Below are 26815 nucleotides of genomic sequence, written 5' to 3' on the forward strand. Positions count from 1 at the left end.
GATCAAGCCATTCTCCTGACCCTAGGTTCAATGCCCTCTCCTCAACACCACCCTGCAGGTCCTTGAAGTTTTATCAGGCTTATAAACGACCCCGGTCCCCGCTTTTGTCACGCGTGGGATCTCGGGAGTTGGCCCAAGGTTTCTCCAGTCCTGGAAGGGCCGCGGGAAATGGACTGCTGAACTAACCCTTTAGGGGTGTTTGGTGGAAGTTTCCTTCCTGTCCTTTCCTCTTCAATCTGAGCACCTACTCTCAGAGAGCGAAGTGCAAGCCCAGTGATGGCCTCCCACGCTCCCTCCCTTATCTCAGCTAATAGTAAAATCCCGAGAAGACGACGGCCTCCAGCCTCGTTAGTCTACACCTCCCCCATCTACCAACCCACATTCACAAGACCCGCACTGCGCATGCTCAGTAACCCCGCCGGCTTTCATCAGCTCGGAACCTTTTTCACGCATCCGAAGCCCACCCCGCCCACAGCATCTCCTCAGCCTATTGGTCGAGTGGAGCGGGGCGGGGGGAGGAGAGGGGACCGTGTGGAGGAGGGGCCGCGAGAGGAAGGAAAAGGAGACCTAGCAGTTTCTCCTCTCCTATCCCGCTTCGCTCCATGCTCAGGAAACGCACGCGCACGCGCGCGTGCGATCGAGCACGAGACCGCCCGAGAACGTGGAGGGAGGGGGAAGGGGTGGGGAGCCGAAAACGGGGAAATTGAAGGGCGGGGCTGCGGTTGCCATGGTAGTTACGTCAGGCGGCGTCGGGGAGCGAACCCAGACACACACATACATATATACACACACACACACACACATACACACACATACACACACGGAGATACGCACACGCACACACTAGAGGAAAAGGTCAAACTAAAGGCGAGAAGGAGACGGAAGGGAGCAGTCGCCGTTGCTGCCGGTGCGCGCCATGACGGACGCGACCTAATCCACTTCCTTCGCCCGGACGCCACTAACCCACCCCCCTTGACTTTATTTACCCCCCCCCCCCCACTCTCCCCCCTCCTCCCGGCGCGAGCGTGTCCACGCCCCCCTCCTTCACCACTCCCCCCTCCCGCGGGAGCGTTATTTCGGGGGCGCGCGCACGGGCGCGCGCAAGAAAGGGGGGCGGGGGAATGGGAATGGGTTCCAGGCAGGGGGTGCTGTGGCAGCAGCTGGGGCTACTGTTCACCTCCCTGTACTCGAGCCTCATTACAACCCCACCTCCTGCAGAAACCAGAGGGGGCTGACCAGGTGAGTGCTTTAAAGGGTGGGGGATAGTTGTCAGGGGGAGATGAGGACACCTTGTACCCCCCCACCCCTCATTCCTTACTTTTTAATCTGAGAGGCGCTCCAGGAAGGCTTAGGGGGTTATGCTGGGGAGGGGGGAGAGGTAGGCCGGAGAAGCTTCAATGGGAGGGGGTCCCGTGTCCTCAGTTGTTGGGAGCAGGGCTGCTTGGGCTAGAGAGAGCTAGGAGAGGGCAGGACTTAGGGAGACCCCCTCCCCCCTTGTTCTGGGAGCCCTGGAGTTAGGTGGGCAGAGCAAGCTGGGGACACCAGGGCAGAAGTTGGCAGACGAAGGCAGGACTGGCCAAAGTGAAGTTGGGAACCAAGTGCCCCGTGACTCTGGAGATGATGTGGGTGAAGTGGAAGGAGTTCGGGGGTGAGAGTTTATAATATAATGAAGTCTTAAGCCAAGGAGGTTTTTTCAGGGTGAACAGGAGCCCTTCCTGTCAAGGTTTGGGGGTGGGTTGTTACCGGGTAGGAGGAAGAGTTGGCAAAGGGCAAGACCCTGCTATCGCTCACCGCCTCCCAGGTTTGGGAAGTGAGTAGGTAGGTTGAGCTGGAGGGTGGGAGGGGCGACGAGGGGGAAGGAGTCGATATTGACAAGAGTGAAATGGAGAAGTAAATGCCCGGGGACCCTTGGATTGTCTCGAGAGAAGGGTCTGGTGGAGGACAGTGGGGCAAGGTAAGGTAGTGGGAATGGGGGAGGCGAAAGTAACCTTGGAAAGAGACAGCTAAGGTTCTCGGAGGCGCAAAGAACACTGGAGCTCGGTGTTCGGGAAGCGGCGTGTTCTAGTTGTAGTTGTGCCACACAAAGCTTTGTGACCTTGGACGAGAAACTCCACCTTTGTAAGTTTCAGCTTCTTCGTTGGTAAGATGAGGGAGTGAACTTGATGATATCCAAGGACCCTTCAAAGTTAACTATTTGGGGCTGTGAGGTGAGCGGTAGGGTGAGAATAGGAGATGGTTGCTGGGACAGAGTGAGCTTTGAGACTAGGACACTTTGGACTGGGCATTTGAATCATATGGAGATTCTCTGAAATGGGCCTGTCCCTTGCATTTAGAATGGCTAAAATGCTTAGTTTTGAGAGAAATCTTACATAGTACTGGACCTAAGGAGTGGAAGTAAGTAAGACAAGAGGTCTGTGTTTGGATTGGGAATAAATAATTTGTGAATAAAGTACATCAGGACACTGTGACCATTGACATTTTCAGTGTTTTGTGAATTATTAATTGGTAGTTTTAAGTAGCACTAATTCTACTGAAGTTGGTAGGTATGTAAATGCCTTTATTGTATATTTTGCTGTACTTACATGCAAAATAGGATAATCTTTTTCTTCTGTTTGTTTAATAAACATTAAAAATAATAAGCACAAATCTCCTTAAAGCCTTGTAAAATGGTAACATTGGTCAGATGAGTTTGAAGTAGCTCGTGTTTCCTGGGAGAAAATTGGAAAGAGAATGTATAAGCAGTCATCTTTGTAATAAGCTTTGGAAGCCATCAAAATGCACGTTAGTTGTAACTGCTACTAGGGTTTAGTAATCACATTGACCTAGTGCCACCTTCCAGACTGAATCTTTACTGAAGGAAATTCAGCGGAGTAGTAACAGTAAAATACTTCATTATAACGAATGTCTAAATCTTCAGTATTAGTTTGAAAGCATCTGTGTCACCTTAACTTTTTTTTTAAGTCATCATAAAATTAAATGAGTATTTATGTCCATGTTGAATTTAAATTCCTATGTAGGAAAGAATTCTCTTTGATTAAGATGCTTTCCCACATTACTTATGAATCTGTAGGCTTACTTTAGTGTGTTTTAATTCTTGAATTATTAAGCTTTTTTGGGCAAATTTATTTTCTGAAGTAATAGGAATGATTTAAAAACAATAGCTTTTTTTGCATGTGTAATCTAAACGTTATGCTAAATTGAATCATGTTAATTTTTAATATTCAAATCGTACTCTTTTTTGTGTGTGAACGCTGAAGTAGTGGCCAAAGGAATAAATGCTGAGAGAAAAGTGAAGGTGATGTTGCCTAGCAGGCCCAGAATATCCAAACTAACTTTTTAGCAACTAGAAGATTTATGATCAATTGAAATGCTCTTTCAGCTCCTCAGTTATTTTATTTTTACAGAAAGTTGTCTCTCCAGAGGGCTCCCTGCTTTGAAATGTGGGCCCTATGCCACTTGGCCAAAATATAAGTTGAAAGGTCTTTAGTACACAGAGTAAGAAAGGTTTTGTGTCTTGTAATATATATTATTTGGTGGGGTTTTATTTTGTACCTCACACTGTGCTCTGAATCTCTTTTATATTTTGTTGACATTGACTATTGGTGTTTTATGTGATTGGGCAATATAAAGAACTATTTCATTTAATTCTTAAGTCCAGGATTTTCAGAAAAGCTGGAAAGTTGAGCAAGTATAAATTTATATCTGCCCTTGGGCATCATTAATTCTCTTTCAGTAGATCATCTTGCTGTAGGTCCTGTTGACCTTGATGACATTTCAGAGGTCATAGTTTAATACAGAAAAGCTTTTTGAATAGTTTTGAACCCCAGGATTATAGAAACATGCTTTGAAACATGGACATCTTTTTCATATTTTTTCTTTACTGAAACCATAGCAAAACAAACCAGAAAACCCAAACAGTTCGTTGGTACCAGGTCTTATGTGATAATACATATTTTTTTCCTCATTTTTTAAAAGTATACTTTCTAAATTCTTCTCCAGAGTAACTTGTATTTTCTGTAGTTTTTTTTTTTTTAAAGAATATTATGTGATTGTATGTTGAGAGAGAAGAAAGCAGGTTTGGTTGTGAATTTGCCTTTTGAAATAGCTTTGCCCTGATTTAAGGAAACCCGTATACAAATCCACAAATAGATAACTTAGGGAATGGTTATTCATAATACAAAAGGTTCCTTTGTTTTATAAAAGGATTCACTATAGGGCTTTTTGAAAGAGTGAGCTTTCCTAGTATAGTACATTTTAAATGTGATTTGGTTGGCTGTAATTCAGTTTCACTACGTTTTATGAACATTTTTGTGGCATATAGCCAAGGTATACGTGTGTTTAGAGAGAGACAGGAACAGGGACTGACACAGAATAGAAAATTAGAGCTAGGAGAAACCTTAGAGGTAATCTAGTTTAGCCCCCTCATTTTATATTCTTTTTATTATCTCCTCTTTCATAGGTGTCCGGATTAGTATTTTTGTATTTTGTGATTCCAAATAGCGTTCTCTTTGGCCACTCAATTTTTGTGTTGTATAATTGTCATCTGATTTGTGCTGTTCCATTTATTTAGTAGTACCCTGAACTCCCACTGTAATACTGTTTGCTTTAGAGCAAAGTTTGGTCTGAGGCAGGTCTGTCTCGGATCCCATCCAAAGGGGTTTAGTTACTCAAGTATCAAAAGCATCTTGTCATAAGATCCTCTCTCCAATAAGGTGGTCCCACTGGACCGGACCCTTGGGGAAATGTTAAATTGAAACTCCAGTGTATTGTAAAGTAAATAATTTTGGTCTGAAATCCACCTTTAAATAAAATTAAGTTATATTGAAAGTATATTTAGATGCAAAATATTTTTCACAATTATAAGCTTAATGATATACTAAACTAATTTTACTTAGGACCTACATATAGTTAATTTTCACTCTATAGGTAGGACCTATTGTGTTAATCATAGCTCTTTGAATTTATGCAGATACTTTGTATTTATATTTCCTTCATAATTTCAGAAGAGTTTTTCCTCTTTTGTTATGGATTTGGGTTTATTTGAAATGGCTGAAGGTAGTTGAATGGATTGCTTTCAGAATTTAATTTTGAGACCAATTTAGTTGAGTGACCTAAAAAAAGAATTTGTAATAATGTAACTAAAGCTTCCTATAGCAAACTTTATGTAGTTGGAGGGGGAAGAAAAGAGAGAGTGAATGAGCAATAGACCTGAAAGGAAGAGGAATCATTTTTAGCCTGATTTAGACCAAAGGTGGAATAGGAGGTGAGTATTTTCCCCATGTTTTTAAAGTACTCTTATGACAAGCAGAAAGGAGACTAGAGAAGACTAAAGTATGTGGCAGTGTGTTGATAATGAAATTTATTCCAACTTCATACAGAATAAGAGATGAGAATCTTAAGAAAATGACAGATATTCCAAAACTTTAAAAAATATTTAATATTCATTTAAAAAGTAAAGGCATCGCCCTTAAAGTACAAAATTATTATAATATTATATATGATCTAGAGAGGCAGCATTTCAGATATTGAGCTCAGTTTTCTTCATTTTATGGTAAAGGGATATTAGAAAAATTAGAATCTGAATGATACTACTGATTCCAAAGTGAATATTTTCAATTTTTCATTGGAAAATATTTCAGCAGTTGTCTGGAGAGTGGGGGAGAAGAGAGGAAGACTGGAGAAATTGTATTTAATGTAGATATTTGTATCTAGATCCAAATTTTAAAATGTATGTTTTAAATTTTAAAAAAAAGTAGATACACAATTTTTGTGTGTAGCATACAGTGTACTATGTCCATAGATTTATAAGAATGGGATAATGATTAGAAGGACGCATTGGAATCTTAACTGGAGTTGTGGTCATAGTTCTTTAAATTGTTAAGTATCTTTTAATTTTCCTATTCTTTTTCTTGTATGCAAAGTGGAATCAGGAATCTACTTTGTAAGCTAGGGGAGATTTTTATAAAGTAACATGTACAGCTTGGGAGGATAGTTTAAGATGCTGTCGCAAGCTTATTCGTATTTTTGCATGATGTTTATTAACTTATGTGTTTTTAAAAGCTCCCTTATATAACTAATTTTTGGAATTAGAATAAAATTTTGGAGCTAATCTTTTAAAATAGATTTTAGTTTATAGTTTATCTCTTAAAATTAAATTTCTTTCCCTCGTGCCCCCACTAAAAGAGTTTTTTCATGTGTATTATATTCTCTGAGCACTAATGATGTTGTTCAGCGTTGGGCCATCTTAGCTGTAAAACCAATAGAAAGTTTATATTTTAATGACTGTTTTGCATATTTTCTCCCAGCTGTTCCATCTGTATTTCAAGTTAAACATTATTTGAATTGTAGTTACCTAGCATACTTTAATCAAGTTATTTTAAATAGAAGACTTGCATTTCCTTTAAGGAAAGAATAGTGGGACAACTAAATGCAGCGCATATTTTGTTGAACATTTTAATTCAATGATAATGTTAGATCTAGTTTAAAGTAACTTAAATTAGTATGAACAACAATAACAATGACCTACTAAAAAAACTTTAAATGTTTTTGTCATATTTTTCAAATGTTCCATACATTTGAATTGTCTGTTATTTAATGATCAAATTATGTGACAGTGTAATCCTGAGAATTTTTAAAAATAGAAATAAGCATTTTCTCATTATTAGACCAGGAATGATAATAGTTAACATTTACATCACACTTTAAAGTTTGTATGATTATTATCTCCTTTGACTCTGATCCTCACAACAAGTCTGTGAGATCAGTGTTATTATCAAACTCATCTTGTGGATGTGGAAACTGAGGATTAGAGAGGTTAAGTGATTTGCCCAGGGTCACACAGCTAGTAGCTTAGGCAGGATTTGAAATTCAGGCCTTTCTAATTTCAAATCCAGCCATCTCTCAATTGAGCCACCACCTGATCTGGAGATCATGTTATCTTACCTCCTCATTTTACAGATGAGGAAGCTGAGGCCCAGAGATGGAAAATGATTTGTCCTCAAAAGCTGAGATGGTTTGCAAAGTACTGAAGTCTTCTAACTACCCAGACTATATGCCCCTCCCTATGTCCTTTTCTATTTAAAATAAATATAAAACAAAATACACTTTTTAAAAGTTCACATTTTTCTGATCTCTAAACAATTGCTTTTTTGAAAATAGTATTCTTTTAATGATTACATAGCAGTTCTAAGACCTATACTAAGCTGCAGTAATTTAGATGAATGGACTCAATTAAGTTTAATTTGTATTACAACATAAAGACCCATGTAAACAGATAACTATAATGGAATAATAACTTGTATTTGTTGCTGGATTAAGTTCAGAATGTCAGATGGAAATGATATTTTAGTAATTATAAGTTTTAATTTTGCTTCTCTTTTATGATTATCTCTTTGTCATGTGGATAATACAAGTATAGAACATGTTTTAGTTAACTCATGAATCTATGGGTTGCCTGCTCCTACTCCTCCTTTATAATTGGCTTTTGGCCAAACAACATTAGAACTTTTTACTGTGTGGTACTCAAAGTGGACTGTATTTTTTCAGTTTCTTATCTGATAGAGGAAAGAAATGAGAACTATGTAAGATAACCCTTAGCACTGACTCTAAGTTTCCTATAACTCCTAAGTTGAGTGTTGAACAATTATTTTGAATGTTTGTTTTTAACCTATGGTATCTAGATAAAGGAGATTGTGCTTGATAACAATTCTCCAGAATCTTTAAGTTCATTAAAATGTTAGTATTCAAAATTTAGGAATAAAGATGGAAAAGGGGTTTTGTAGAAAGTGAATTAAGTGACTAAAGTAAAAATTTGTTTAATTTATTCTTACTATTTCCCCAAGATTACAGTCTTGTTTTATTTGTTCATGCAGCTCTAATGTTGAGCGGTCAGTGATTCACAGTAAGTTAAACAGTTTGGAAGTTGCTAAAATAGAAATAACTCAGTCCCTTAAAAAGTTTGTTTTAACTGCTAGGACTACTATACTCTTAAAAGACTGCTACCAGAGAGAAATGAAGCAGTTTTCTCACTAATTATCATTCTGGATGACCACACTTAAATTATAAAAGTACTGAATTTTATAAGATGAGAGAAAAGAAGACTAGGGAACAATCCTTCAAGGGAAGGATTTGCATATACAAATCAGCCATAGAAATCCAAGGTCATCAGTTTGCAAAGCATGCTTATAATTGTTTACTTGGAAGCTGGGGGGAGTGGTGAAAGAGGTGCTATAACTTTCTATACTGTAACATTTTATTAATTATTTAAGTGTTTGGGTATATGTCTAGGAAAGAAAAATAAAGGTAAAGAAAAACTGCACTTCGCCTTGGCTCATTGATTCCTAATCAACCACAAGACCCAGATTGGGTCACCAAGCGTCCTAGGACCTTGAGGATTTCTATGGAAGGAATTGAGGAAAACTTAGCATGACTATTAGTCCTTCCCTAGGCACCACATGCAGTCTTCTTCCCTCCCTTCTAGCACAAACAGGAAAGGAGGAGCTGGAGCTGGGACTTAAGAAGTTAGAGGAGGAGTCTCCTGCTGTTAGAGGTTATTGTGATAGTAACAGGAAAAAAAAGAATAGTTTCTGTAGTTTTGAGAGAGATTGCACAGAATATTCTTGGTGTCATAAAATTGCAAGGTGATCTGGCACCTTGGATTTGTTGAACCAGGACTTAATATCAAATAGAATAAGATATCTTTATTTCATTGATACGTACTCCCAAGTGAATTACTGAGAACATGCAGTTAGTTAGGAAGTCAGTTCTGAAGCCCCAGACTCCTTTGAATACTAGTGAAGTAGTCTTCCCATTACTTTTGGATGTGAGAACTAACTGGATGATTTTAGAATAAAGGCATTTTCACTTAATACTTTTATGATTTCAAGTGACTCAACCTGTCTAGGCTTCAGTTTCCTTATCTGCTTTAAATTTATGATTCTATGGTCCTACTTAGTTATAGCATTTTGAGGTTTTCAACAAATAATAGTTAACATTTATGTAGTCTAACTTTAAAGTTTGCAAAGTGCTTTTGTAAATATTATCTCATTTTATCCTCACAGCAGCCTCCAGGAAGTAGGTGCTATTATCCCCATTTTACAGATTGGGAAACTGAGGCAGAAGTTAAATGACTTGCCCAGGGTCACACAGCTAACATCTAAGGCAGGATTTGAACTCAAATCTTTTTGACTCAAGTCCAGGACTCTCTCCACTTTACCACATAGCTACCTTTTTAACTTCTTTCAGATCAAAAAGTTGTAAGCCTCTTGAGAACAAGGACTATGTGTTGTCTATCTCAATCTCCCTTAATTCCTAGTATATAGTATGCTTTATAGGATATAGACATGTAATATTTCCTGAATTGTTTTCATATCATAAATAGTATTAATCAACTAATATTTAATGAGCAAATAGTTTGTTAAAAACATAATGCTGATGTTTTATCAAGGAGTAAGGGTAGAAAGCATGAAACTTATATACTGGTGCAGGTTGAACCTAGATGGCTCTGAGGCCCCTATCAACTCTGAGATTCTGTATGTTACAAGAAGGAATAGAAGGAGGGCATTTATTGAATGCTTACTATATGCAAAGCACTGTGCTAAGGGGGGATATAAAGAGAAAAAGCAAGACAATCCATGCTCTCATGGAATTCACAGTCTGACAGTGAGACAGCACACATGGAAGGTTTTAGTCTGGAAAGTCCAAAGTTACAGAAAGGTCCCATGGCCCTTAGGGGACATTGATGTCATTTCCACGGATAAAATCCTATTTATTTCTGATGTTGAACCATTTGAGGGAAGGTGAGATGGGAAGGGAATAAGCATTTTCTAAGTGCTTACTATATGCTAGGCACTGTCCTAGGTACTTCACAAATATCTCTTCTGATCCTCACAACCACTCTGTGAGTTAAGGGCTATTATTATTGACATTTTACCGTTGAGAAAACTGAATCAGAACAGGTTTAAGTGATTTGTCCATGGTAGTAAAAGTCTAATGAGAGTCTGAGGCCAGATTTGAGCTGGGGTCTTCTTGGCTCCCGACCTAGTGCTTTTTCCACTGTGCCGTGTAGTTGCTTTGACAATGCCAAAGTCTTTGGGAGTGAGAATTTTATTTTCTGGGTCTTCAGTAGCTATGAATGCTGAGGAGGCAGGTACTGCAGCACTTATAGAAGCAGTTGCCAGCATCTCCATAGTGCTTGCTTCCAGGGATGGTCTTACGGGAACTGGACTAGAAGTCTGAGGGGTTCTGCCACTTCTGGGGCTCTTGGGTTTACCTGACTGATAGTAGAAATTGGTGTTTGTGGCAAGGAAAGTGGGCCAATTCTCCACAGTAATTGATCACCCCTTGATGATGGCTGTGGAGCCCAGGCTGGATACAAAATTGGTGGTCTTGAGGGCATTGCTGTTCCCAAACCTTTTGGTGCTGGCTCGTCTCCATTGTGGTCTGAGGAGAGTTGGAGACACAAAAATTAGTTTAACTGACCAGGAGAGTATTCAAAGTAAACTGATGACTGGGATTAATTTCTTATTAAGGAAATGAAAGTTAGTTGAGAAAAACCTTCTGTGTATACATTATGAGGCTGGTAATGATTGTGCATAACTCAGAAAACATTCCTATATCTTTGGTCAAAATTAAGTCTCAGGTACCACATACCAGTTTATGTAGTAACACTTTTTTATAGTATGAAATAGCTCCGTGTTGAGATAACTCAAGTGGTATAGTGCTTTTCTTCATTTTCTACCATTTTGTCATTTTTATTAGTGATTTATATAACATAGCGTTGTTATCAAGCTTGTAGATAACACAAAACTAGGAAGGATAAACAAAATATTATATAAAAAAAGTTTAATCCAGAAGATTTTGAGAATCTAGAATGTTGGATCTGATCTAATAAGATGAAATGTCAAGTTTTACATTAGGCTTCAGAATGGCAGAGATGTCTAGGCATCACATATTATGAAAAAAATTAGGTGTTTTAGTGGACTCCAAGTTCCATATAAGTCAGTATAAGTGTCAGAAAAATTAATTCAGTCCTAGGCAAAGAAGAGTGTGGTGTCCAGAGCTAGAGAAGTGATAGTCCATCTAGTCTCTACCTTTGTCAGACCATATTTGAGGTATTATATTTGGAGGCCACATTTTAGTAAAGGATATTGGTGAAGTGGAGAGTGACCAGAGGAGTGGAATCAGGATGGTGAAGATCATCAGAATCTTCCCATATAAGGATCATTTGAAGGAAAGGGATATATTTGGTCTAGACAAGGAATCAATCCACAAACATTAAGTACCTACTATGTGCCGAGTGTTGAGAATCCAAAGACAAAAACAAAACATTACTTAATCTCCCAAAGCTTACATTCTGTTAGGGCAAATGTTATACATATAAGTGAATATGATTCTAGAGGGCATGAGCAGCTGAAGTGGATCAGGAAATGAAAAATTTTTTAAAGATCAAGGTGAAGACAGAGTACAGTCTTGCCACAAGGGACAACTTATACAAAAGCACAGGAATGAGAAATAGATTGTTGTGTAGCAGGACTAGCGAGTACACCAGTTTCTCACTCATAGAGTGAGAAGAGAAGATTTAGAGGACATGACAGATCTTCCAGTACTTGAAGAGCTGTCATTTGGAATAAGAATTTGACTTCTTGCTTGACCCTAGAGAGCAAAACTAGTATTAGTGGTAGAGATTACAGTGAAGCAAAATTAGACATGATATAGGAAAAGCTTCTTCATAGTTAGGAGCTAATCAATAATGGAATGGGCAGTTTTGGAAGGCAGTGGGTTCCTCTTCACTGGATGTCTTCAAGCAGTCTAGATAACCCACATGGGGTTGAAAAAAATTTGGCAACAGTAAAAGGTTTCTGAACGCACGAAGACAAAAACTATTTCAAAATCAAAAGCACGATGAATCCAAGTTGTTTGTGGCAGTGCTTGCCATGTTGACTTCACTGCAGCCTTGGTTCTAAACACAAAGCATGTGCACTTTGTATTGCGCATGCCCTCAGACCATGCACCACAAACTTGTGAAGTCACAGGTGGAAATAGTTTGAGAGGCCCTGGTTTAGATGACCAGTTGGCTATTTTTTTTTGAGTTGGACTCTTTTATATGTGAGTTGGACTAGATATCCCCTGAGATCTCTTTCAGCTCTCAAATTGGGATTCTTTTCTGCCTCTCTTTTTCATCTCCTGTTGTATAAGTGAGTCATCCCATTAAGAAAACGAGTCATTTTTTTTTTCTGATTTGAAGTGTCACAATATCTTTAACAGGTAGGTTTTTTCAGGAATTAAGGATAAACAACAACATCAACAGGCAGGTTAGTGTATTCCATTCTCATAGTTCCTAGTGAAATATGGACTACTTCAATCACAATGACATGGGAACTATATTCTCCTGGCTTTTAGAGTTGAATATGGTGTTTCTGCCATCTGTACTGCTCTAGCTGGTACTCATAAACCTTAGATAGAACATTTTGAGTATGAAAAACAAATGTCAATGGCTTTTACATAACTTACGGAAACCCAACACTATTCAAAACTTCAATATTGTACATTAATTAGAACCAACAGTTTCAGGTTTGTCATTTTGCTTTCCTTTTTGACTTCAGATTGTATGCATCCTCTGAATTAGTCCACTCTTTTGTCCATCCCAAAGAAAGACCTGTTTGTTTTTAGTGCAATAGGCCCTTTTAATCTTTACATAGTCCATAATACTGCCTATGTATATGTGAAAGAACTAGCATGTCACAGTGGGAAATGCACTAGATTTGGTGTCAGGAGACCTGGTTTTGTATTTTGTCTGCAGAAATGACTGGTTGGGTGTCTTTAGGAGAGCTCTTACCTTCTCAGAGCCTCAGTTTCTACATCAGTAGAATTAGGTTAATTGTACTTTCTACCTCACAGAGTTCTTGTGAGGAAGACATTTTGCAAATCTGAAAACATTATGTAAATGAGATGATGGTGATTATTATTGATGAAATTGATTCATTTTTATTAATGCAATATGTCACGAACCCAGCAGTCCTGTGAAACCCTTTTTATAAACAGACCAACATGCTTATGTGAAATATGATGGGAAGGGGAAAAATGTCAGAGGTGTAACAGATTAATTTTTGTTTTCTAAGATTTTACTAGATAATAAGCTCCTTGAGCCAGGTACTGTCTTAATTATAAATCTTTGTGTCTCTCTCACTCCGATACTTCATAACCTAGCACAGTGTTTTGCATATGTATTGTTTAGTCATTTCAATTGTGTTCCACTCTACATGACTCCATTTGGGATTTTCTTTACAAAGATACTGGAGTGATTCGCCATTTCCTTCATGAGCTCATTTAATAGATGAGTTAACTGAAGCAAACAGTACCAAGTGACTTGCCCACAGTCACACAGCTAGTCAGTGCCTGAGACCAGATTTTGAACTCAGGGAGATGTCTTCCTGGGTTTGGTCTGGCACTCTCTTCACTGTGACACCTAGCTGCTCTGTTTTACATAAGGTAAGTACCTAATACATATTTTTGTTATTTTAAAGCATTTTGTAACGAGTGATTTTCTTAGCAGTTTGCTCTCCCCCAGGTACAGCAACCAAAATGTTAACAGGTTTTATTATAGGTTGTAAGGAATGTTAAGTAGTAGAAATGTTCATGGCAGGCAGCTAGGTGGTGCAGTGGATAGAGCACCAGCCCTGGAGTCAGGAGGACCTGAGTTCAAATATGACTTGACACTTACTAGCTGTGTGACCCTGAACAAATCACTTAACCCTAATTGCCTTGCAAAAAAAAAAAAAGAAGTAAAAAGAAATGTACATGTAAGTTGATCAGACAGCAATATTTTCTTTTAATTGGTACTTTGCTTCTTAACGTAAGCCATGTTTCTCCAAATACTATAAGTAAGTATGACTTCCCTTCATAGTGGGGGCTTCTTTTGTCCTCCTCTCTTGAGGATTCTGGGAGCTAAGCCACAAAAGGAAAAACAACTTCTAGGATTATTAGTAAAGTTTAGATCAAGCCTATTTCCTTTACAGAGATGCAAAAGGATATGCATGTGTTTAGTGTTATGATTAACCCTCGGGTTTTCATTTCTCTTTAGCAAAATGCCTTCCTGTGTGACTTTTATAAATTTGTAAGGCCAAAGAGTACCTTGCATTCTTTGCTTAGCTTTGTCATGAAAAGAAATAAAAATACTAATGCATTTAAAAACGTTATTATTTCCATCTTATGTTTTTATATTACCTTTATTTCCAAATATATCCCTCCTACTCCTCTACTTGGTGAACCATCCCTTTGTTTTTCCATTTTTCAAGTGCCTTAGAGAATAGTTACTCATGTATTAAAATAGTTCAAATTCAAATATAAAATTAGTGTTAACTAAATTATAAGAAAGTGCCATGGTTTATCTCTCTAATCTTTTCTACCATTTTAAAATAAAGATAATTTTAGGTGAGTGCAGAAGGAATTTATTATGTAAAAAGTATTGTGTTTAAATTCTTTTTTGCTTGCTGCAACATGAGCACAATTCTAGTGAATATCAAAATTGGTGATCCTGTGTTATCAGTTTTGTCCAAATAGTTGGGAGTACTGGCCTGTCCCATCACAACAGTTATTTAAGGTCTGCGGAATATTTCCTATTATTTGAGCAGGCCACCTATTGTCTAGGTGGTATAGGTTTATTCAGAGTCTGAAGGTTTGAATTTAAATTCCAGCTCTACTCACATCAGCCTCAGTTTCCTCATCTGTAAAGTTTGAGAATTAGATTGAGTTAGAGGTTCCCAAATTTTCTTGTGTTGCATTAATTTTTTCATACTGCTCCTAGGCCAAAAGAAATACATAGCAATTCCATTTATTAAATAGTTAGGTCCAAACAACTAAATGAGTATTTATATCCTAACAATTTTGTAACTGGTTCATTCTTAATATTTTATTTATTCACAATTACTAATAGGATATATGCACCTGTTGTACACTATTTCATTTCTTAAAACTTGGAATCATACTGGGTACTATTGTTGATTTTCATGTGGTACTTTTTATAACAACAACTGCTGAAAACCCAACTTCACAAAAACATAATGTTGAAAATGAGAAAGCTTGAGAAGTTACTGGTGGAGCCAAAAATATATCAAACATTAATGAATGTCATCAAAAGGAATATAGTTCAATCTAATGTTGAAACTGTTAACTCCCTCAAATGAGTAGTTCATGCAGTGTCCACCAGATATTCATTGTCTCTTTGTTTCTCTTGAAAATTTAAAATATCCCATGGTATCCCTGTGAGTTCATGGTGGCATTTTAGAGTACAGTTTGGGAAATGCATGACTAAGTAGTCTTTTAGGTCCCTTCCAACCCTGACATACTATAAGTTTCTGTGTCATTTGTCTGTTGTCTTTCTGTGATCTGTTTAGGTTATTTTTGTTGATAAGCTACTGTAAGGGCAAGCAGAATGGGACTTTTTGTTGCCTTTTGTCTTGGAGTGCTTCTAAGCACTAAGGCAATCAAGTGCCTTTGATTGAGTCTTGCCTTTGTTTGTAGGAAGGCCCACACCCTTTTGCTGCTTGGGTCAGGAGAGGTATGAAGCCCTCAAGAGGTGTGAAGCACTTAGGCCCTGAAAAAGGGTATATACCCAGAGGATAGCCATTGAACTCAGAATCAAGAACTCTCAGAACTGCAGGAGGAGAGGTTTTGCTTTGGGGCTCACTCATTGGAAGAGCATTCCTGTGATTTTGCCAGATGGGACTCTGGGTAGCCATTAAGGAGCCCCTGCAGCTTTGAAAACCCAGATGTTGGTGCTTCTCTCTCTGATAACTATGTGTGTGTTGCTATGGTTAGACAGATAGAATCCTGTCTGTTGATATGTGTTGTTTTGCTCTGTTTATATAATTCCTGCTTATAATTTCTGTTTGTGTTTTCTCAGAAGTTCAGATTGCTGACTTTTTCCCCTGATCTAAGTGAATGATATATGTATGTTTAATTAAAGTGAGATTGTAAACCCCTTAAAGTTGCTTTCCTTAGAAAAGTAGATCAAAGAACTTGTGCTAGCAGCCCTCCTGTGTGCTGGTGTTATTGGCCTCACACAGCCACAGTAGCTGCGTTTGTTATAGCTACCATCAATACATCTTTCACTACATTGTTCTTTACTCGTCTTCAAGTCTAGTAGAGAAGTTTTAAGTATTGTCCTTTTCATTGATTGCTGAGTGGCCATAAATAAACTTATGCCCCCAGGTATTATTGGGTAGCACCATATCATTCATAGCCTACTTGCTTGTACTAGTGGAAGTGAAACCAATCTGAGAACCTTTGAATCTTTGAGTCTATTCTGTGTCCAGCCTCAGTTTGGTGACTGAGATTCATATCCCATTACTTTCTCATTCATCTCTTTCTGAGCCATCCCTTAATACTGAGCCTTGTGGGAAGTGATTCCTTTGAATCTACTTAATTTTATCAAGAGGCATAGTTGGTCATCTTAGATGTCCATTGTATCTGACTTCATTTCTGCATTTGGTATTTATTTCATTAGCGGTGTCAATATACACTGGTTTACTTCACTATTGTTCAGTATATTCAAAGCTGCCATTGTTTCCACCAAATCAAATGCCGATTGTAATCCACAAAAATATAGCAAATGGATTTTTATGAACATAAATTGATTGTATTTTCACTAATGTCTTACATTCTCTTCAGTACAGAGAAATGTATGTATTTCTACAATAGATAAAAAAAATCTTCCTTTGTACCCAAAAGGATTTAGGCTTAAGTGCTGGGGCACCATGACAACACTATTTAAATATTTTAAATCTTTAAGGAAGTTACAGAGAATTTTTTAATTTGATTATTGATAACTTGAAGAGAAGAAGGTGGGGAAGAAAGTTTGTCAGTAGGCTGCCAACTTTTTGTTTATTTGTTTGTAATACTGCATGCTATTAGGCTAGGAATTGAGTGAGAGGAAAGCAGGTTGGATTGCATTTGGGAAATTATTCAGTGCTTTTAATAACCTCACTCTTCTCGGTGAAACAAAGGCCCATCTTTTAAACAATGATAGTCTTTCTGTGATACTGTAAGATTGAGAGTCATGGAATACCATAGTTATTGAAAAAATAAAATTGTGGCTCACTTAAAGGGCAGTAAAGAGGAGCATGGAATGTATGAATAATCTGCAACATGTAACTAATGAAGAATGGAATGGAAAAGTGATATAAAGGATGTTACCAGGGAGATGTATTAATTGGAGAAAGGCTGTCAGTTAAGGAGAGATAACTGACGGATAATTTAAATGCTCCATTGGCATCTATTCAGTGTTGGGAAACTTAGAGGATAGTTGAATTTATAGGAGGACATGAATAATGAAGAGGCAGCTAGGTGGCTCAGTGGATAGAACACTGGACCTGGAGTCGGAAAGACCCAAGTTCAAATATGGCCTCAGACACTAGCTGTGTGACCCTGAGTAAGTTGATTAACCTCTGTTTGCCTTAATCCTCTGGAGAAAGAAATGGCAAACCACTTAAGTGGCTTTGCCAAGAAAACTCCATGGAGTATTGGAGTGATAGGGTCCATGGGGTTATGAAAAGTCAGACATAACTGAACAACAACAAAATGGATGAGGAACCACATGGGATGAGATACCATGGATGGGTTATCACCTGTATTATTGGAGAGAATACCTACATTGATGAGATTACAAATCCACTTAAAGTATTCAAATCAAGTTAACATGAAAACTTAGTGCAACCTGTTATTTGTGTATGTATATGTGTGTATGTATGTGTAGGGGTTTACTAACTAATTTTCAAGAACCCACTGGGTTTCCTCCCTGTTTCTGCTCATCTGCTGTCATTGAGGAGGCCCCACATGTGGGTTATGCTGTGTGCTAAGGAGAATAAGCCCTTATAATACACTTTAGGGTTTGCAAGGTATTTTACAAATATCAGCTCTGTTTATCTTTGTAAATGCCCTGGGTGGTAGGTGCTATTTTATTCTCATTTTACAGAAAAGGAAGTTCAGTCAGACAGAAGTTAAGTGGCTTGTCTGAGATCACAAAGATAGTAAGTGTCCAAGGCTAAATTTGAACTCGTATCTTACTAATTTCAGATCTAGCCCATAATCACCTAGCTGCCTCTGTATTTCAATTCAGAGGGAACTCAAAGAAGTTGAGGGTAGGAGAAGTTGGAATAAATCTAGAATTGAGAAGGAATCTCAAGGTTCCAAATTTCTTTCTTTAAGTAGGTATGAATTAGGCAACTTAGACTCACAGAAGTTAAGTATATTATCTGAGGTCACACAGTGAGTGGCAGTTATTTCTTTGCCTTAACTCAAAGATGGAAGAGAGGAGTTAACTGAGCCAAGAATAAAAGTGAAGCATCTTCCTTTTGGAGCATTGGAAATAATACACGCCCCAGCTTTTTAGATATGGAACCAAAGCCTTTTGCCTTTGTTGTGTTTTTTAATTAACTTTAAACTTTGCATTCTGAAAACTATCAACATTGGAGCAATTTATATCTGTAGAGAGTTAACAAAGTGAGAATTTTAATAGAATTAACAAAGTGAGTTTTTTAAAAGTGGCATATTGAGCAGAATCTATCACATATAGATCCTGCTTTATAATACCAAGCAAAGTACTGTTAGTAACATCTAGAATAGAATATTGTCTTATAGTTTAAAGTTTTGCTTGTGGGCAGGCTATTAGTAGTTTTCATAAAATTAGATTTTGTAATTTATTATTGACAAAAGAACAGTGTGATGTAGTGGAGAGAGCAATCAACTTTCTATCCAAGTCCCAGCCTTGAGTGCCAGTTCTACCACTTCAATTTAAGTTCTACTTTGATGTCTCAGCTAGGCATGGAGATAACCTTGGGTACTCCAATGCCACATTAACAAAGCATGAGTTTTTGCAGGTTGCAAAATAGAAGGTCTTAAGGTATGGGCCTGGCAGTGGACTGAATGTCTGTCAGCTGAGGGCTAAGGTTAGAAATGGACCAATCTGGCAAAGTTCAAAATGGCACTTTGTCAGAAGACTGATAATCAAATGGTGAATTTTTTAGAGATATACCAATTCATGAAACCATTCCACTGGAGACTGGATTGGTTATAATCTGTGGAAACAAAACTAATGCAATTTCTCATCTTCTGTAGTACTAATCTAACAACCTATCACCTAGGACCAGATTTCAGGCCTGATAGGCTGAGTTTATATTTGGCTAGCAAAACCTGACCAGAGGCCACTATTCCTTTGTAGGACCTCTAATGTGCTGAACAAATTTTAGAGGTGGCAGAGTAAGCCTCTGACTCGTTCAGTGTTAGTGGTAATAGTATATCAAGTTTTAACTATATGCAGTATAGTGTTATTAAATCTGTTATTTTAATCCAACCTAAGAAGATAAATTTTACCTCCTCTATCTTAATGTTGCAAAATTCTTAATTTTAGAAAAAAATGTTTTAAGGAAACAACACACCCTTGCTAACCTTTTCAATGCTTTTTAATCTTTTGTGAGTGATTATTCCTGAGAAAAGTCGAGTTTTCATTGTAGATTCTAATGAACATGTTCTGAATCTTAAAATAATCTCTCCACAGTTATATTCGAAGGAGAGGTAAGTCAGGTAGTAGTGCTGTAATTAGGTAGGAGTCAGTCAGTACTTTCTTTCTAAGAGTTCCTCTTTCAGGAGCTTATAATTTTCTGCAAAATGTAAAAATCATCCCTTGAGCAGGTATGTTTTGTTCTTGTCCTTTACCCAAAAGTCATTTTGTGTTAATGAAGTTTGATTAAAATTTTGTTTAGAGCCTGTTGGATTATTCCTTATTGGAGGTGAAGAAAGAATATTAAATTTACTTTTCTCACACGCAAAAAAATGCTCAGCTATATGTTTGACTTTGTTTTCTAAATAAAATTGATTTGATTCTAAACTCTTAATCCTACCATAATTTGAAAATTTCTTTTATCTTCCAAGGAGTGTCTTAGATATGGTTTAAAGAAAAATGCGTTTAGAGAGAAACAAAATTGAAATTTTTGACTATGGCATATAATGCAAGGAATATTAGGTGATAAATTTTTGAAGGCTTCATTATGTTTCCTCAGGTTTTATTAGCAAAGGTCCAATTTTGACAGTCTAATGTATTATCTATCCTCTGGGTCATGTCTAAGACGGATGATGGCAGCTAGGTGCTTAGAATTTGAATGGAGACTTTTGGACTCAGGTTAGTAGCCTGACAGTGACACAGTCGAAAAATGTGAGTGTATGCCTACCCTTTTGTATGGATTGTGGTATAGGTTGTGAAAAAAACTACTCACAAAAGATGGGATGCCTTGAACTACGCATATTGAAAGATGTAAGTCACAGTGGAGAGCCAAAGTGATTTTACCCATCTTTAACAAATGTAAAACTACCTTCTTTCTATATTTTTCTGTGTTGTAGTTATCCCTTTTAGTAGTTGATAATAGCTGTCTTTTTTAATTCACATAATTAAGAAATTAACTGTAATCAGACACAGAATGACTGGGAATCAATCAATCATTATCCCTGGGGATACAGTTTATTAATACTCATTTATTAATACTCTTTTTTGAAGAAATTCAGAATACAGAATGTATTCTGTAGCAAGTAACATAGTAGTAGCTTTCCTGAATATTTAAAAATTTACAGCACATGGTGGTGATAATAAGAAAATAACCACATTATCTTCTTGAGCATCATTCATAAACAAGCATTTTTAAAGTGCCTACTATGTACCAGGCAATGTTCTAAAACCCTAAGGATGTGAAGATAAAAACAAAACAATTCCTGCCATCAAGAAGCTTAATTTTACTGGGAGAAAGAGTGGGGAGGAAGATGGGGGCCACAACAATATGCATACAGAAAATTAAATACGAAATGTATACAAAGTAATTCCAGGAATGGGGAGAGTTCTGGTAACTGATGAGACCACAGTAGGCTTCCTATTGCAAATGAAGATGGCTAGGGATTCCAATAGAAGCCACTACTCTTATCAGTGGATAATAGGGTGCTGGACCCAAGAAGATTTGAATTCAAATCTGGTCTCAGCCACTTACTCTCTTTGCCACCGTGAGCAAATCACGTAACCTCTGTTTACCTTAATCCACTGGAGATTTTAAAAAAGGCAAACTACTCCAGTATTTTTGCCAAGCAAACCCCATGGACAGTATGGTCCATGGGACTCATGAAGAGTTGGAAACAACTGAATGGCAACGAGAAGGCATTCCAATAGGTACAGGTGAGGAGGGAGTTCATTCCAGGCCTGAAGGAAGACACTTTGTGTCAAGGCACAAAGATTGAAGATGGGATGTGGTGTATGGGGAACAATAGGTAGGCCAATTTGGCTTCAGTGTAGAATGCGTTAAGGAGGGTCATGTGTAGAAACACTGGAAAGTTAGACTGGAACCAGATTGTGAAGGCCTTGAAAAACAAAAAGAGATTTATATCTTATCCTGCAGGTAAGAGGAAGCTATTGCTTAGAGATTCTTAAGAAGAAAACTAATGTAGCCAGACCTGTTTGTGAATATCATTTTGGCAGCTATGTGGAGAATGGATTAGAGAGGGGAGAGACTGTAGGTAGGAAGAACAATTAGGAGGATATTAGAGTAATTCAGACAGGAAATAATGAAGTCCTAAACTAGGGTGGTGGCTGTGTAGGCTAGAGAGAAGTGGACCAGTTCAAGAGGTGTTCTTTCAGTAAAATCAGCAAGATGTGGCAGCATTGGGTGTGAGAGAGAAAGAAAAGCTGAGGAGTAACTTCAAATTTGAGTGACTTAAAGGAAGGTGGTGCCCTCAACAAAAATAGGAGAGTTAATAAGAGGGGAAAACTTGAAGGAAAATATAAGTTCTTAATTATATGTAGGCAACTCTAACACAACATCTCCAGTTGAAGATGTCCAGTAGGCAGTTGATGATGTAGAACTAAAACTGGGGCTGGATATATAGATAGAGTTATCTGTATAGAAGATGGGAGGAGAATGGAATTAGCATTTATATAGCTCCTATTATGCTCTATGCATTGTGTCAAGAGCTTTAAAAATATTATCTCATTTGATCATATAATTGAACTCATAAGATTGCTGAGAGAGTAGAGAAAAGGGCCCAGTCCAGAACCCCTGGACATTCTGCTATGTGATGATTCCAGAAAAGGAAACCAAGAAGAATCAATCAGACAGGTAGGAAGAAAACCTGTAATGCATAGATAAAAAAATCTATAGGGTTTACATAGGGGGCTGTCCTTGAGGTCAGAGACATCTGTGTCTATCATTTAGTGATAATCAAATAATAAGCATTTATGAAGTCTTACTGCAGGCACTGTACTACATACTGGATCTACACAGAAGAAGAAAATCTCTGTTTTCAGAGAGCTTATATTCAGTTTGGGGAGACACCATAGAGGTATATAAGTAGATAGAGAATAAATGCAAGGGGTGTAGGGAGAAGAAGCAGGAAAGGCTTTGTGTAGAAGGAGGTGCTGGAGCTGGATTCTATGAGGTGGGTATGGAGAGAGCTAGTGCAATGATGGGAAGGTGGAGGGACAGAGAGAGGGCCAATTTGGCTGGAATGTATGGTGTCAGAAGGGTAGTAATATATAATGAGGCTAGAAAGATGGGTTGGGGCCAGGTTACAAAGGGTTTTCAAAGCTAAACAGACAAAGCATTTATTCACCTTTTATTTCGTGCTAGGCACTATGCCAAACAAAAGAGTTTGGATTTTATCCTAGAAGCAATGGAAGCCACTAAAATTTATTGAGTTAGGGAGTGATATGGTAAGAATTGTGCTTAAGGAAAATCACTTTGACAGCTGTGAGATTTTCAGATCACAGATTTTAGGCCTGGAGGGGCCATTGGAGGCTATTACTGGGGGGGACAAAGAGATTAAGTGACCTGCCCAAGGTCATGAAGATGAAGTAAGCTATAGAGATACGATTTGAATCCAGTTTCTCTGACTGTAGTCAGTGCTCTTTCAGCTGTATGAAGCCGGAAGACCAGTTAGGTCATTGCAATAGTCCAAGCTTAGGGTGACTAACATGTTATTTGTCCTTCATTTTGAAGAGGACTAATGACATCACAAAGTGATGTCTTGAATTGCACATGAATTGGACTTAAGTGAGGTAGAGTTACACAGAGTTGTCAGCCTCACTCTCTCTTTTGGAGTTATCAAAGTCCAATGACAAGACAAAAGTCAGGATGACTTGTGATAGCCTGGGATGCAGTAGATGACCCTGGCATCTTTGACGTCTGGCCAAGCTCTAAGTGCCTGCTTTAGGTGCCTTCAGGCCTGTTGGAACAAATCGTTCTCATTCACCATTCCACTGGGGGAAGTCTTCACATGCTTGGGGTACACACCTCCCTAGCTCATCAACAGATTTGAGGCTTGCCAGTTACCCTCAACCTGCCCATCTACCAAGTCAGTATTATGAGGGTGTAGTCACTGGGCATTCTACAGCTTCTTTGGGTGAGAATTGGGTGATAGGTGAACACCAAAAGTGGATTAGCAGCCTTTAAAAGGGCTCAGCAAGCCCTCCCACCAGAGGTACTAGTCCTCCAGGAACAACCCACACACCCCAATAATGTTTTCTGAGAGCCTTGCAGAGATGAGAATGGCTGGAACAGTTGTATAAAGGTACAAGAGTAGCAAGGCTGCTCTGGATAGATTTTCTTTAAATGTCTCCAAAGAATAGTTAAGGAATGAATGATCCTGGGTTGTTGTAGTTGGGTGTGGATAATATAAAAAATGTTAGGTGAATTCCTAACTCTTGAGATCCATTTCATTACCTTGTATAGTGAAAAACTACCCCTATCTTGTTACGCTTAGATCTAATTCCTAAGGTCATATAAATTATAGAATTTAAAGATTGAGGTTATAATAACAGCGCATTTATGTGGTTCTCTGCAAGATTCAGCTTAGCAACCAGGACTCTAGTGAAGGTGTTAGTCTCATCTGAAATTTACAGAGGGGAAAAGTAACTGGCCCAAGGTAACCTTACTTGTAAATGGCAAAGATGGAACCTGAACCAGATTTTCTACCTCCCAAATTGTATATTCTTCTGTACTTTAAAAAAGAATGTATATATGCTGGAAATTTTTTTAAATTTTATCCTTTTTAGTTAATATTTTAGTTTTCAACATTGATTTCCACAAGATTTTGAGTTACAAATTTTCTCCCCATTTCTACCCTCCCCTATTCCAAGATGGCATATATTCTGATTGCCTCCTTCCCCAATCAGCCCTCCCTCCTGTCACCCCACTCCCCATCCCCATCCTTTTTCCCCTTACTTTCTTGTAGGGCAGGATGGATTTCTATGCCCCATTCCCTATATATCTTGTTTCCCAGCTGCATGCAAAAACGACTTCTTTTTTTTGGAGCATCTGCTTTTAAAACTTTAAGTTCCAAATTCTCTCCCCTCTTCTCTTCCCACCCACCCTCCCTAGGTAGGCAAGTAATTTCATCATAGGTCACACATGTATCATTATGTAAAACACTTCCACAATACTCATGTTGTGAAAGGCTAACTATATTTCCTTCCATCCTATCCTGTCAACCTTTATTCATTTTTCTCCCTTGACCCTGTCCCTTTTTCAAAAGTATTTGCTTTTGATTACTTCTTCCCCCTACCTGCCCTCCCTTCTATCGTCCCTCCTTTTTTTATCCCCTTCCCCTTACTTTCCTGTGGAGTAAGATACCCAATTGAGTGTGTATGTTATTCCCTCCTCAAGTTAAAACCGATGAGAGCAAGATTCACTCATTCCCCCTCACCTGCCCCCCTCTTCCCTTCCAACAGAACTGCTTTTTCTTGCCACTTTTATGTGAGATAATTTACCCGATTCTATCTCTCCCTTTCTCCCTCTCTCAATATATTCCTCTCTCACCCCTTAATTTAATTTTATTTTTTTTAGGTATCATCCCTTCATATTTAACTCACCCTGTGCCCTCTGTGTATATATATGTATATTCCCTTTAGCTACCCTAATACTGAGGTCTCATGAATTATACATGTCATCTTTCCATGTAGGAATGTAAGCAGAACAGTTCAACTTTAGTAAGTCCCTTATGAATTCTCTTTCTTGTTTACCTTTTCATGCTTCTCTTGATTCTTGGGGTTTGAAAGTCAAATTTTCTATTCAGCTCTGGTCGTTTCACTGAGAAAGGTTGAAAGTCCTCTATTTTATTGAAAGTCCATATTTTACCTTGGAGCAGTTTTGCTGGGTAGGTGATTCTTGGTTTTAATCCTAGCTCCTTTGACCTCTGGAATATCATATTCCAAGCCCTTTGATCCCTTAATGTAGAAGCTGCTAGATCTTGTGTTATTCTGATTGTGTTTCCACAATACTCAAATTGTTTCTTTCTGGCTGCTTGTAGTATTTTCTACTTGACCTGGAAATTCTGGAATTTGGCAACAATATTCCTAGGAGTTTTCTTTTTGGGATCTTTTTCAAGAGGTGTTGGGTGGATTCCTTCAATTTCTATTTTACCCTCTGGTTCTAGAGTATCAGGGCAGTTTTCCTTGATAGTTTCTTGAAAGATGATGTCTAGGCTCTTTTTTTGACCATGGCTTTCAGGTAGTCCAGTAATTTTTAAATTATCTCTCCTGGATCTATTTTCCAGGTCAGTGGTTTTTCCAATGAGATATTTCACATTGTCTTCCATTTTTTCATTCTTTTGGTTCTGTTTTATAATATCTTGATTTCTCATAAAGTTACTAGCTTACAGTTGCTCCATTTTAATTTTTAAGGTGGTATTTTCTTCAGTGATCTTTTGAACCTCCTTTTCCATTTGGCTAATTCTGCCTTTCAAGGTGTTCTTCTCCTCATTGGCTTTTTGAGCTCTTTTGAGCTCCAAGTTAGTCCATTAGTTAGTCTGTTCTTTAAGGTATTATTTTCTTCAGTATTTTTTTGGGTCTTCTTCAGCAAGTCATTGACTTGTTTTTCATGGTTTTCTAGCATCACTCTCATTTCTCTTCCCAGTTTTTCCTCTGCTTCTCTTACTTGCTTTTCCAAATCCTTTTTGAGCTCTTCCATGACCTGAGACCAATGCATATTTTTTCTTGTCTGCTTTTGATGTAGGCTCTTTGACTTTGTTGACTTCTTCTGGCTGTATGATTTGATCTTCTTTGTCACCAAAAAAGGAATCTAGAGTTCGAGTTTGAGTCTGAGTTTGTTTTCGCTGCCTGTTCATGTTACCAGCCAACTACTTGACCCTTGAGGTTTTTATCAGGGTATGACTGCTTGTAGAGTAGAGAGTACTTTGTCCCAAGCTTTAGGGTCCACACACTGCTGTTTTTAGATCTACTTCTACTCCACCATCACCACAAGTTCTGTCATAGCAGCGTACCTCCTCCCCCAAGAACTGCCAACCAGGACCGCAATCCAGATCCAAGCAGGGCATGGCAAGAGAACCTGTCTCTGTGCCCACAAAGTGCTCCTTGCACTCCCTCTCTGATCTGCTGCTAGATTCCCCCCACTGCTGCACCACCTTCGCCACCTCCAGGGATGGGCCCGGACCGCTGTCACCTCAATCCCGCAGTTTCCTGCTAACCTATTCTTTGGCGTTTGTCGGTTGAGAAGTCTGGTAACTGCCATAGCTCAATGATTCATGGCCCTGAGCCCTGTTCCGGCTGCCGCCTGACTGCCGGTCTGGTCTGTCCTGGCATGCCCCACACTGGGCTGTGCTTTGCTGCTAGCACTGTTAGATAAACCCTTCCCATCAACCATCCAGGCTGTCCTGGGCTGGAGACCTGTTTCCTTCTGCTATTTCGTGGATTCTGCAGCTCTAGAACTTGTTCAGAGCCATTTTTTACAGGTGTTTGGAGGGATTTTGGGGAGAGCTTAAGCAAGTCCCTATT

The 26815-nt window shown here is 38.4% G+C and overlaps 1 long non-coding RNA gene across 1 annotated transcript in view; it reads left to right on the plus strand.

The window, feature by feature from the left end:
• Positions 1–1123: 1123 nt before the first annotated feature.
• LOC118848757 overlaps positions 1124–26815 on the plus strand; it is a 105147-nt gene continuing 79455 nt past the window's right edge. The window contains exon 1 of the long non-coding RNA XR_005010262.1: positions 1124–1239. This is a non-coding gene — a long non-coding RNA (uncharacterized LOC118848757). The remainder of the gene's footprint in view (positions 1240–26815) is intronic.

Source organism: Trichosurus vulpecula, chromosome 1, assembly GCF_011100635.1.
Source record: "Trichosurus vulpecula isolate mTriVul1 chromosome 1, mTriVul1.pri, whole genome shotgun sequence".
NCBI lineage: Eukaryota > Metazoa > Chordata > Mammalia > Diprotodontia > Phalangeridae > Trichosurus > Trichosurus vulpecula.